Source organism: Thermobia domestica, chromosome 8, assembly GCF_964235325.1.
Source record: "Thermobia domestica chromosome 8, izTheDome1.hap1.1, whole genome shotgun sequence".
NCBI lineage: Eukaryota > Metazoa > Arthropoda > Insecta > Zygentoma > Lepismatidae > Thermobia > Thermobia domestica.
This window is the reverse complement of record NC_137461.1, coordinates 133268261-133282196: the sequence shown is the minus strand read 5'-3', so window position 1 is coordinate 133282196 and position 13936 is coordinate 133268261. Positions and strand designations below refer to the sequence as shown.

The following is a 13936-nucleotide window of genomic DNA, read 5'->3' as shown; positions in this document are numbered from 1 at the left end:
ATGCTGTCAATTCTTCGTCTTGAAATTTTTTTGGCTGTCCAGCTCGCTCTTGGTCTGCCAAGCCGAAATCACCACTTCTGAACCGTGCAAACCACTTCTGACACGTTCGCTCAGCTAGAGCATGGTCACCATACACTTCCACCAAAATACGATGACTTTCAGTCGCACTTTTCTGCATGTTAAAGTAATGCAGCAGGACACCCCGCAAAAACACTTTATCAGGCACAAATTGCGCCATGTTCACTTAACTACAAACTGGTGTTGTTGACGCTTTAATCCACTGCCCTATACTACGAACGATACGCGATGACAGGGGTTTGCAACACATGTGTGGATACACGGAACTGTGGAACGCTCCGTTCGTTGCGCCATCTCTTGTCCACCCGCACGAATTAATTCCTAGACCAAATATTATTTGCCCTTTACCAATTCGCTTCAGTCATATTACACAAGGTTTAATTGCGCTAACAAGCAAAAGCCATTCGATTTTTCGGAATCTCCTCACTATAAGACCAACTAGGATTATTGCATGTAACTTCTAGCACTATGACATCATAAGTTTTAGGCAATGTCATAAGTTTTGACATGAACTCTAGATTGCCCTTATCCCTAATAGTAGATGCCGTACTCCTTAGGCGTGCTCACGACAACAATGCAACTGCAGCCGATGGTGAAAATGTAAAGTTCGTCCTACAATTTGATTCCGATTATACGGATACATAGAGACGGAAATTTGTAAGTGGCTACAAGCTTGACACGGATCTCTATGCAAATGGTATAGAAAACTTTATCTGCCGTTGTGATAAGCGGTTGAACAAAAACTGATTACACGATGAACTAGTTTTGAGTGCATTCTATCATCAGGTGTGTTTATCTTCCAGCTATATCTCTCACATAGCTATAATAGGCTTTGTAACTTTTTTTGGTCATTTCTCGTATTTAAAATTTCAATCTTTGGAAATTACTCGTTTTGGAACTCCTCACCTCATACATAAGTGCGCGATATTACTACTTTATAAGCACCTGAATGTTTATATGGGCATATTCGTTGTTCCTGATGAAAGGATAGAAATAATGTGTTATGTGTGGACAAAAAGTGCATAATAATTAAGACTTACTCTAGTTGCCAGGAGTTTATGTTTAAAGAGTTAAACAGATAGAAAATATGGAAGAGGCGGAGGCTTCGAAGATAGCGTAAAGAATTGCGTAGATTTACTGTTATGCGAATTATGCCAATCTTATACGATTTTAAATCATGTATTCATTTAACTACACTACAATTTCACTACAGATAATCTTTAATAAAACAAGGAAAAATAATTTTAAGAAATACAAACTAGGAAAACCTATCTTTGTAACAAGAAAGAAGAAGAATCTTCTAGAAGACCAGAAAATATGCTTTTCAACGAAACTAAGGATGATGAGAACCTTACACTAACTATTGTAACACCTTTCATACCTAACTCAAAAATATAAATTATTAACAAGTATATAAATAATTTATTTCTAATTCACATGAAAAATATGACAAAAATCTTGTTTACAAATGAGGGATAGAATATACTATACAAACTTATGTAATTTAAAGCATTGTGCAACTAATAATTGAACAAACTTTTGTTTCGAAACAATTAGATAATAGGTGAAAAGTGCATTTACTAAGGCCATATGATATGTCAAGAACATAAGGTAATAAGAAAAAAAAATATACAAATGAAAACCCTTATGTAGTAGATATGGATTTATATCCACAACTTTAAAATAACACTTTATATATATTAGATGAAATGAAAATATAGAATTTTGTGTTAGTGACTGTTATGGCGCTTATGAAACTGGAGAGTAAATAAATAGGTTTAGCTAGAGAGTAAACTGGTGTCTTAATTACATATTGATACATTGGGGTTTAAATAGTGCTGCAGCTGTATCTTGGTGGTTACATCGGAAATATGTATTGTAGTAAAACAAGTATTTTCCTGTTTTATGGTTGTACTTCAAGAGATTGTAACAGACTGCGTTAAGAGTTAACAATCACTAAGCATTCAACTTACCTACCTGTGATAGTTCCCATACAAGTCCAGTTTAAGGAAATGAATTTGAGGTAGTAGGAACATATTCTTTACTATATTAGATGTTTATTATACGAACTCTAAACCATGTATTTTACAATTGAATCAGTGAGTGGAAAAGGGAGAACACTCCCCAACACGTTACTTTTGAAAAGCGAAAAGTAAAACTGCTTATCGGAAATACCATTTCTTATACAAAAATATTTGTCTGTAGCGTATGTTAAGACCTTCCATTTCCCAAAATTCCAAATACGTAATGGGATTGGATATTCAGTTATAAAGAAATTGTTACCGTGGTATGTTATCCTTTATTTTTGGAATATTCTTTTTCCACTCACCGATTCAATTAATAGGGCCTAGTAATATATTTAGATTTTATTCGGGTTCCTACTAAATTCAACACTATCCCTACAAGCTTTACAATATTTGAATTTAGCTTTTTTTTTTTTTGTAACTTAAAAAAAAAGAAAACTTATAATCACTTGATACTTCTTATTTGAACGTGAATGCACTAATGGCTTCCTGGTAATATTTCTTTCAATTCTCAACAGCAACATTACTTTCTATGATGTAACGTCATTTATTCGAAACCGCTACAATGCATAATCTAAACCAGCAGCAATCCAAGATATTCAATTTAGATGCATACAAAAAGGAAAGAAAAACAAGAATGTGACTTTGCAATAATAGAGGCAATTATATTAGAACTTTCACATAAAAGTGCAAGATGCAATTTTCTAGTTCTGGCCTAAGTCCTGATAAGCACGTATTCACTTTGCCAGAGAAAGTTGAATATGGAATTTAATAGTTATATATATAACAATATTTTCGATCAATATAATACAAGTATGATGGAAGACTGGGGTTAACTGTCCACGATGATAAAATAAAATAAAAATCAATATAAAGCACATGGAAAAAGAAGAGAAAATACCACATGTACACCTAAGTGGGTTATATATGTTATATAATTCTCTATAATCTGTAAATACGAAGCATGTCAGCAGTACAACACTCCAGAGTAATTCATACTTGAATATCAGACAAGCCGCAAGTCAATTTTTACAACTAACTAACAAGTTATTGATTTAACATGAGAAGATATTGTTTCCGATAGCTTGTTGACAAATTACAGAAGAAACTTGTATTTCAACTTAGGTTGATTGTTTATAGCATGTAGAAGTGTATAGTGTCTTATATTCACTATTATTGAAACAAAAATCTTAGCTTGATCATCGAAACAAAATTGGTCGAAACGAAAAAGGTTGTAACTGATGCGTGAACATGCGAACAATTCCATATTAAAATTACAAACAGTTCGTTGAATAATTTTAATAATTCCGACGTTATGACCTGGAAACAAAAGTCTGAATAAAGAGACATTCTATGAGTCCCTGAGACCGATGTAGCTTTTTTCTTTTCGTAGCAAACTGGCTCCCATGTGGCTATATGATAAACATATGCGTCTTTGGCGCGGGTGACCGGAGTTCTTAAGGAGTTCGTGTGGTTCGGATTTCATGTTAACTTATAAGTCCACATCTCACACAGCGTAAAGGAACACAACTCCGAACTAACTACCAATCCGTAGCAAACTACTAAACAAATTTAAATTTGCATTGAAGTTTAGAAGCTTTGTACAACATTTCCGGTAGCGAATAAAAAAAAATTATTTAGCTACGTTATTCAGTAAAAACAAGTCCGACCTAATTTATAAATTTACAACTGAATCATTATTATTGTTATTTTATGTGGTCATAAAATAAGGAAAAACAACCAGCATAAACAAGTATCATAATGAAAATCAGAAAAAGTGACAACTATATTTAGACCAAAAATAAAAAATCGCTATTCTGCAGATCTAAACTGGTAGCAAGTCTTGAATGTGTTCTTATAGGCTATGGTGTTTCGTTGTAAGTATTCAACTCGTCTTCCCGTCAGGAAACGAAGAACTGAAATTGCGGACCGCATTGCACGAAATCAACATACATAACTGGCACAATTTATAACTTCATTTCACTACTACTACTACTACTACTACTACTACTACTACTACTACTACTACTACTACTACTACTACTACTACTAATAATAATAATAATAATAATAATAATAATAATAGTAATAATAATAATAATTTTTGTGAAACGAAGTTATGAATTTTGCCAGTTATGAATTACTTCATTTCACAAATGCTAATTTTCTAACACAGATTGTAACAAAATGACACATGTATTCATTTCGGATTTTACTTTATATTTTCATTTCTTAAATGTTCCAAATCAAACAATACTTTCTTACATTAATTCAATTAAAAAAGAAAAGAAAAAAGAAGGCATTGCAAATAGGATACTTTTTCCCGCCAATACTATGAAACACCTAGGTGTATCAATCATGGACCTATCACTAGACCTTGAAGAAACTTAGAAAAGATATAAGGGCAAAAACTTGGATACTAAAAAAAAACGTCTTTTCTCTGGTGACCTAGCTTACGTTCTCACATCTCGAAATAAGAAGATAAGTGATGTTCAACAAAGCACTTTTCTTCCAGGTGTACTAAATAGTGGTGGACACAAAAGTTTTCCTTTTCGGCTTTCGGTGAAACAGTTTTGGAAAACCTTAAAATAACGGTTTTCTATCACAAATCGGTTTCGGTTTTAAAACGGTTCGGTTTTTTTATCAAATCGAGTTTGGTTTTCTATCGATTTGAATGAAATGGTGGAATGAAGAAAGTGGGAGGAAACGGGAGAACCCCGAGAAAACCCACGCACACGGTGTTTGTCCACCACAAAGTTCACTTGGCGGGGGATGGGATCGAATCCTGTACCCCAAGCACCAGAGATGAACGCTCAACCACTAAGCCACCGCGGCCCCCAAGAAAAAAAAAGAAAATGAAACAAATGAAGCAATGACAATGTAAAAATAAAACAAGATGCCAAATGAGAATCATTCAATTTCCAAAAAGACGCACACGAAATAACGTGGAGAATAAAGTTTTTCTATACAGTGTTGTTAGGCTGAATAAAAGATGATGGGACAAAGATGTGATGGAGACACTATTTCTGTTAACAAAATACAGTTTTCGTTTAAGTAAAATACTCATTCCCCAACTATTTTACAAAGTGGAAGATCGAAATTTACGGACATTTCACTCAAATATTGAAAAGAGTAACCATACAGTAGTTTCATTTTTATATGATTATTATTATTAATATTATTTTGTAATTATTGCGACAATTCAAAAGTAAAATGGGGCTTTTTTACCCCTCGAGATGGGACTTTACAGCGATTCAGGTTTGCGTCACTGAGTGCAATAAATTTATGTGCTTACCTATATGCACATACACACATCTACGTGGTGTAACCCTACTATTAATATTAGACGTAACATACAGGCGCGTATCCACGGGGGGCGGCCCAACTAAATTTTCACTGCCCCCCTAAAATTTTCACGGTAGGCTTGTAAATGAACTATAATATGGTTGGGTCGGGCCCCCCTAATTTTTGCCGAGCCCCCTTAGATTTTTGGGCTAGCTACGGGCCTGGACGTAACAGACGTAACAATAAACTATCGCTGAGAACTCCTAAGGTAATGGAACATTATGACTAGACTTATAATATATGAATGAATAGGTGTATGTGAATGAAGCTATTTAGTGCCTGGAAAGACATACGGTAGTGTGGCTTTATGGTTAGACTAAATTACTTATAAACAGGAGCAGAAAGTACTATAGAGTGAGAACTGAATTTCTATATAGGTCTGTTTGTTTTCAAATTTTATTTTATTTTATTTATCACAATTTTGTACATGAAGTTTCAAGCTGGACACTGATATGGGGAATTGTTAATGAAATAAATGTATCATTATTTTGTATCACAGAAAAAGAAGTCCTCTATGCGCGTATCTTTCACTCTCAGGTAGAATAAAAATAATTAATATATAGCTGAAAGTAAGGCATTATTCTCCCCGCATAATAATGTGCGGGTCTTAGAAAGTTATGCCTTCTCTATGAAGTTCTTCAACAGACTAGACCAGCGTTTCCCAGCCTTTTTCAACTTGCGGCACACTACGGGTGTAACTTGAATTCTCGCGGCACACTCATAGATATTGTTATTATTTGCAAATATAAAATACCATGATAATTTTCTTTCTATGATTACTGATCTGCTCACAGAGATGAAAGCTCGATCACTGGTTTTCCCCTATGCTAATTCATTATGCTTACTTTTTATTCTAATTTTAAAATAGAAAACAATTGCAATGAAATATAGGACTCACAAGTAAACCTTACGTTTGGGTGAATCGAGTTGCTGACTGAGACACACATGAAAAAGTAGTACTAAATGTGATTAGTATTTCAGTGAAGTTTTAGGTGCGAAGCTCCAGGGGTTTAGGAGATACAGCTACCAGAACATCACATGGAAGTACAGAATAGTCTTCATACAGTTGGAGGTAAAAGCTCTGTAAGACCTCTTGTAACGACAAAAGGTGCATAACAAATATATGGGTACATATTAGGACTAGGGGGAAGTCATATAGTAAGGGTATATCTGACGGCGGCCATCTTAAAATCCGCCATTTTGAATTAAGGTTAAGTTTTTAAAATAGGAATAGGGTCATGTGATACATGATTTAAGACTCAAATTTAATCAGAAGAACAATGGTGGCGTTAATTTTGATTTACGCGCAATTGGTAAAAAGTTACAGGGAAATTAAATATTGTTGCAGCATATGTATTAGTTCTTTACCCCACCTTGTAAATTTTGTTTTAATGATAATAATTAAATAAAAAGCAGGTGGATAAATATTAGGTCTATGGTAAGAGTTGCCTTGATGGCGGCCATGTTCAAATCCGCCATTTTGAATCAGACAAAAGTTTTAAACAAAACGCATAACAGTGAGACCTTATTAATAGCAAATTTTACCATAACCATTTTTAACAATTTTTGCTTTATCATTAACCAGCACAAAGTTAAATGGATCGCTTCTTACGACTACTGCTTTGACGGAATTGTTAACGACAAATGTGTCAAGTGTAACTCGATTGCCTGTGTCAGGTATGCTCACTGTGAGCAGAGCATTTGTGCAAGTCATGCACTCTTTTCTGAACTACATATTGATTGTACTAATTGAGGACTTTTCTGGAAAACACCAAAGACCCAAGTTCAATTATGACTCAGTTCCACTTTGGTCATTTTTATTTAAATTAGCAACTTGTTTATGCGATAACAAATGCTGGTTAATGATAAAGCAAAAATGGTTATACCGTTGGATTTATGGTAAAATTTGCTATTAATAAGGTGTCACTGTTATGCGTTTTGTTTAAAACTTTTGTCTGATTCAAAATGGCGGATTTGAACATGGCCGCCATCAAGGCAACTCTTACCATAGACCTAATATTTATCCATCTGCTTTTTATTTAATTATTATCATTAAAACAAAATTTATAAGGTGGGGTAAAGGACTAATACATATGCAGCAACAATATTTAATTTCCCTGTAACTTTTTACCAATTGCGCGTAAATCAAAATTAACGTCACCATTGTTCTTCTGATTAAATTTGCGCCTTAAATCATGTATCACGTGACCCTATTCCTATTTTAAAAACTTAACCTTAATTCAAAATGGCGGATTTCAAGATGGCCGCCGTCAGGTATACCCTTACTATATGACTTCCCCCTAGTCCTAATATGTACCCATATATTTGTTATTTATCTTTTGTCGTTACAAGAGGTCTTACAGAGCTTTTACCTCCAACTGTATGAAGACTATTCTGTACTTCCATGTGATGTTCTGGTAGCTGTATCTCCTAAACCCCTGGAGCTTCGCACCTAAAACTTCACTGAAATACTGACCACATTTAGTACTACTTTCTCATATGTGTCTCAGTCAGCAACTCGATTCACCCAAACGTAAGGTTTACTTGTCAGATTTTTAAAAGTACGCTTTCTTTTTCGAAAACTGTATCCAACCTTTCACCAAGAACGAAGATCACTAAATAACGAACGAACAAACAAATATCTTGTACCTTTAACTTTGCTATTTTAATCAAAACCGGTGCATATTATTGCCATCACACAGCTTGCGATGGTCGAAGTCAAAACACACCTATTGAACAAAGTGTTGTTCTGTCATTCACGTGCGAATGAGTGTTCCACGAACGTTCACTTGACGCATACCGTCCAAGTGGTTCCATTTCTCGGTGTTAGTATGACTCTTAATTGAAGTGTAACATAGCAGCTAACCGTGGAAACGTGTACGAGCGGAAATATTGTCTGCTACGCAGTAATAGATGTAGAATAATATATTACACTTACAGTAATTTTTTCCATGGTAGAAATTCATAGTAATGTGAAATACAAAAAAAAAAAAAAAAAAAAAAATCCTGTCTTGCAATTTGGTTGCTATATAATTAATAATTTTGTTTCGATTTCCTCGCGGCACACTAGCGGTCCATTCGCGGCACACCGGTTGGGAAACGCTGGACTAGACGGTTATAGCATTAGACTCAGATAGGAGGTCGAGATACATTTGGGGGTTAATTTGATTTCACTTTATATTCATACATGTATATGTAACAAAAGAGACAGATCCCCCCCCTTCTTCATTCCTAGCTACGGACCTAGTTGAGAGATATTACGTATGAAGAAATTTTTTAAAACACCTTTAGGAAGGCAATTTGAAAAAAATGAAGTAATACAAAATGTTTTCAAATTTGCAATACTGATATTCCAGTAACTGTATTCCCGTAACCAATTTTAAATCACACCACATTATGCAGTTAGACAGACCATTCTCTCCTTGGAGAGAACATCAGCACCATCTGGCACGATTACGGAACTTGCGTGTGCTGCTGTGAATGATATATTACTCTGCGCACCATCTAGCGTGAATAACTGAAACTAAATCATTGTTTGAGAGAAGCAACAAGTGATCCAGTACGGTACAGCGACGATTTCAGGCGATTATCCTGTGTAACATAAGGTAAATCTATTTTAAAAGAAATTACATCATCAAGTATTTGAATGGGAAAACAAAAATGTCTTCCATTCAACTCAAACCTGAAATTTGATAACAATATCTCCTGAATAAAAGACAAAAGGAAAAAAATCGAAGCTTCAAAGATCAAATAGTAACACTACGTACAGTAGACCGATTGAAGAACTAGGCCTTTTCCACACACACACATTTATTTAAAAATAAAAAAAAATAAAAAATCCTTCAAAGCTTAGCAAACTCATTTCTCCAATAACAAAGTCAAGGGTACGAAGCAGTGGCGCAGTAGTTTCAGTTAGGGTGCCGAATAGAAAGCTCTGATATGAAACATTGAAGATTTAGATGCATAAACCAAGCTCGATTGGTCGTATTAATTTATATTTTAAAGAAATTGTTTAAAAATTAAGGTCAATATGAGCAACGTTAATTATCGTAAGTCCTCTTTCTTCGTAACTCCGATATTGGCTGGTGGGCAAAGCCAACTGTTTCGTACACCGATAACTACGCATTTTTTTAAAAAAAACTGTAATATCAGTATGACACTTTCAACCAAAGAAAACAGACATGCTTCTTCTTGTTTTTGTTTCTTTTTTAACGTTTCACTGAAGCCCATAGTTCTTTAAAGCAAAGAAACAACAATTATAAGATAGATACACACCTCTGTATGTAAATTTGTCACACTGATTTTTCCCATCGACTCCCAATGATATTTATAAACAAAATGGATTTGCTGAACTTCTGAAACCTTGTTTGAATAGTTACACCAAATAAAACATACAAATACCACTGCAGTTTTGAACGATGCAGTTTACGTAAGTCTACTGAAGTAACTGAAGTTGAATTGTGCACTAATAATCTTCCATGAAATTTCATTTTGACCTTGTGTGCCTTGGTGTCGGCGTCAGTCTTGTTTTATGGTATTTATCACTTAACTTACATGAAATATTCTATCTATTTTTATGGAACATGTTTTTTTTTCTTTTTTTTCATTGTTGCAGGAAATTAAAGTATTGTCAATGTTCACCATAAAGGAAAAAGTGCCTTGGTTTAATGTTCTTTTTCAGAATCGAAGCTCTGTGAGATAGTGATTTACAATTTACATCACGATCTTGGTCATGTAAGTTCCCTCCGGGCACCGAACCTGAACTCCGCTCACTAAAACCTCAACGATATCCTTTTAGCTACAGAGAAAAAAGGAACCATTTCTCGACATGTTGGAGAAGAGTTTATGTGTCATGCAGGAAATCTGAAGGAAATAGAATATCCTACTGCTGGTGTACAAATACACGATGCAGGTTTTACTGTTTTCTTTTGAAAAAAAAAAAAATAATTTCCAAAAGATCATCAAAGGAGAGATTTTGATAGTTTTGCTCGGAATACGGTGCTATACAAATAAGTTGAAAATTACAAGAGTGAGTAACGTGTTTAGGAGTGATAAGAGAGAAAAACAAGTATACTGACTGTGAGTACTATTTCGAGAAAAAAAATGGAAAAGATAGATACGTTATGAGACAAGGAAGATTACACTACTTTGGCAAGGAGAGGATGAGAGAAGAAATAACCAAAAGAAGTCCACGATTGAAATATATACATACCAAATAACACAACATATAGGGAAGAAAATATATAAGGAAATGCAAACTCTTGACTTAGAATAGCGTAGAATCGAAAGCTGCGTCAAACTTACCGACTGATTATCACCTAAGAAAAGGCACTAAATCTAACAAGGTGCATTCGTGAAGTGTCCCCTCGGGATTCATAAAAAACTGATTTAAATGCAAAGTTCTCCATGGCTTAATGTGTATTGTACTAATTTTAGCGGCCCATATGGGTAATTTGCATATTTCTGAGCCTTCATATACCCGGAATTCAATCATACACTACTATAACGCTCGGTCATATAATTACTTTTAGTTTCTTTGGATGTAACTGAACATGAATCTGGGCATATGGAAAACAAATTGGATCAAGTATTGCTTCTCTGACACGTGTTATCCACACCGGCCGCCATCTTGGATCCGCCATATTGAATTCAACTATCGGTTTTTCAAATGGGAATAGGTGCATGTGATACATCAAATTCATATAAAATTTTCTCAGACATTCATTGGTGTAGTGGGTTTTACTGTAGCTTGTACCATTTGCGAGATATTACATGTTAAATCCCCCAAGACACTTCGCGAATAGACATCACAGAGTAATATCAGTTACGCTTACGTTTTTTATGTTGACAAATCAAAACAATTTTTAACTGGAAAAGTACTGTAGGTATAAACAAACTCTCTACAACATTGGTGTCATAATCTTACAACATTTCTGTAAGTGATTGTTATTACTTCCAAGTTATACTACGAACAAGGAAGTATTTATTACGAACAAAATGTCTAATATAAATCTAGATACAACCAGATTTTGCTGAAGATCTACCATATCCTATTTACATCTGTGTGTATGTACGTTCAGAAAACATTTCTTGAATAATAAATCACGTAAAAGATCACATATACAAACGGGGCCCTGCACAACTTTTTAATGGTTGAATTTGTGAAGTGCCTCACATTTAACACGCAATATCTTGCAAATAGTACAAGCTACCGTAAAACTCACCACACCAATGAATTTCCGAGAAAATTTTGTATGAATCTGATGTTTCACATGTACCTATTCCCATTTGAAACACCGAAAGTTGAATCCAATATGGCGGATCCAAGGTGGCGGCTGGTGTGGATAACACGTGTCAGAGAAGCAGTACTTGATCCAATTTGTTTTCCATATGCCCACATTCATATTCAGTTACACCTAAAGAAACTAAAAGCAATTTTTTGATCAAGCGTTATACACTGAAAAAAAAGTTTGGTCAAATTGACCAAAAAATAGTTCCTGGGTACTAAATCGTTTGGTCAATATAGCGCCAACCAAACGCTTGGTCACCAGCACTAAATCGTTTGGTCACGATTTGTTTGGTTGCAGGAACCTATTATTTGGTTACCAGTACCAAATATGCATTTGGTAATTTTGACCAAATAATGACCAAACAAGTAGAATTTGGTTGGGAATACCAAAAATTTGGTTAAAATGAACGAAATTTGGTTCTTGGAACCAAATAATTTGGTTGCAAATACTAAACGCGTATTTAGTGAATTTAACCAAACCATTTGGTAGCAATTACCAAAGACTGTTGCTATAGGTACTAAACTGAAAATAATACGAGGGTTATCACAAAATTCATGGGAAATTTTTTCTAACGAAAATGGTAACAAAGCAAGAAATTTTTAAACATGCAAATGGAAAGTTAATACATATGTAAATATTACGTATAGATTGGATATAAATACATATTCCCATAATACGAACAATCATTTTTACTTTTTTTTTCTCGTGCTATATTCTGATGGAGATGTGTATGTTTACACAATTCCTTACATGTAACGTTTACGTATATGCTAACCTTCCATTTGGATATTTCAGAAGTTTTTGATGCGTGACCATTTTCGTAAGAAAGAAAAAAAAAAAAGTTGCCATGACTTTTGCGGTAACCCACATATAAAGTTAGAAGTTATTGCTTCTAGTTACTAAGAACTTCTTCAAAAATAAGATTTACATATACATTTTGAAGCAACATACGAAATATGTATACGAATACATGTAAATTTAAAACTCTATGTATATGTACACAAAGTTGCAAATCAATTTTTTGAGGAAAATAGAACTATTTAATATATAAAGAATTTACACACAACATTTTTCTACAAAATCATTTTATTGTAAATAATAATAGTAAAAAAACAGCAACTGAGTCATACAGGTTTCAAAATTAAACAATGATATTAACATCTGTTAAAGTACTGAAAGTAAGATTTTTAGATCAAATTCAAAACTTCAAGAAAAAACGTAAAGAACTTAAAGAAAACTTATGCTGTAATTTTACTCCCAGTAAACAGCATTGAAGATTTTTCAAATAAATGAGAAACTAGTTGCTGAAAAACTTCGCATACGTATTTAAAATGTTAATGCAAGAAAAAAGTTTATCTACGACTTTGGTCGGAAATACATATTTACGTAACTGGGGCCAATTTAAGATAATCAGTAGAATTGTTCGCAGGAGCGGCTACAATGAATAAAACAACTGAGAAACGTCGCACACGTGTTCAGAACCTCACTATAAGTAAAGAGTTTATTTGCGACTTCGGTTGGAAAAGCCTAATTACAGAAATGAGGCCAATTGAAGGTAAGTAGAACATACTTACTTTTCCGTAATCAAACGTTTCGGATCAAATTAAAACAACCCTCTCGTATCGAGGTACTCAACCGTATGCAAAGTTCCTCGATTGTTTTATTCAATGTAGTATCCTACGATCAATTTAAATAATTACATTAATATATTGATAAATTGAGAAAACAACCAATTTTGTCACACCAAACCCTTTGTAGGCACGAAATCAAAGATATACAAAGACTGAAAAACATATAACTGAACCGGAATTCCAACCTGGAACCTCCCGCTTACCATGCAGATGCGCTACCACTGCACCATTCAGTCCGCTCCCAGAACAGCCATACATTCTTCCACCTTGTGGAACAGCATCGTTATAAAGAGTGAAAGAATGTATTGTTGTTACCGACAGCGGACTGGGTAGCACATCTGCATGGTAAGACGAAGATCCCGGGTTCGAGTCACGGCTCAGACGCATTTCTTCACTCTTGTATGTCTTAAATTATCTTAAATTGGTGTCATCTGCATAATTAGGCGCTTCCGACCAAAGTTGCAAATAAACTTGGTTTTCTTATAATAAGGTCCTGAACACATATTCGAGGCTTGTCGGTTTATTCCTAGAATAGCATGCATGTACATGAATACATGTACATTTTCAT

General features: G+C 34.3%; 1 protein-coding gene across 3 annotated transcripts in view; it reads right to left on the bottom strand.

Annotated features, from left to right (window-relative positions):
• The window catches only part of mtgo (miles to go), an 813614-nt gene that overhangs the window by 618959 nt on the left and 180719 nt on the right, over positions 1-13936 (bottom strand). The gene's annotated exons all lie outside the window — the stretch shown is intronic.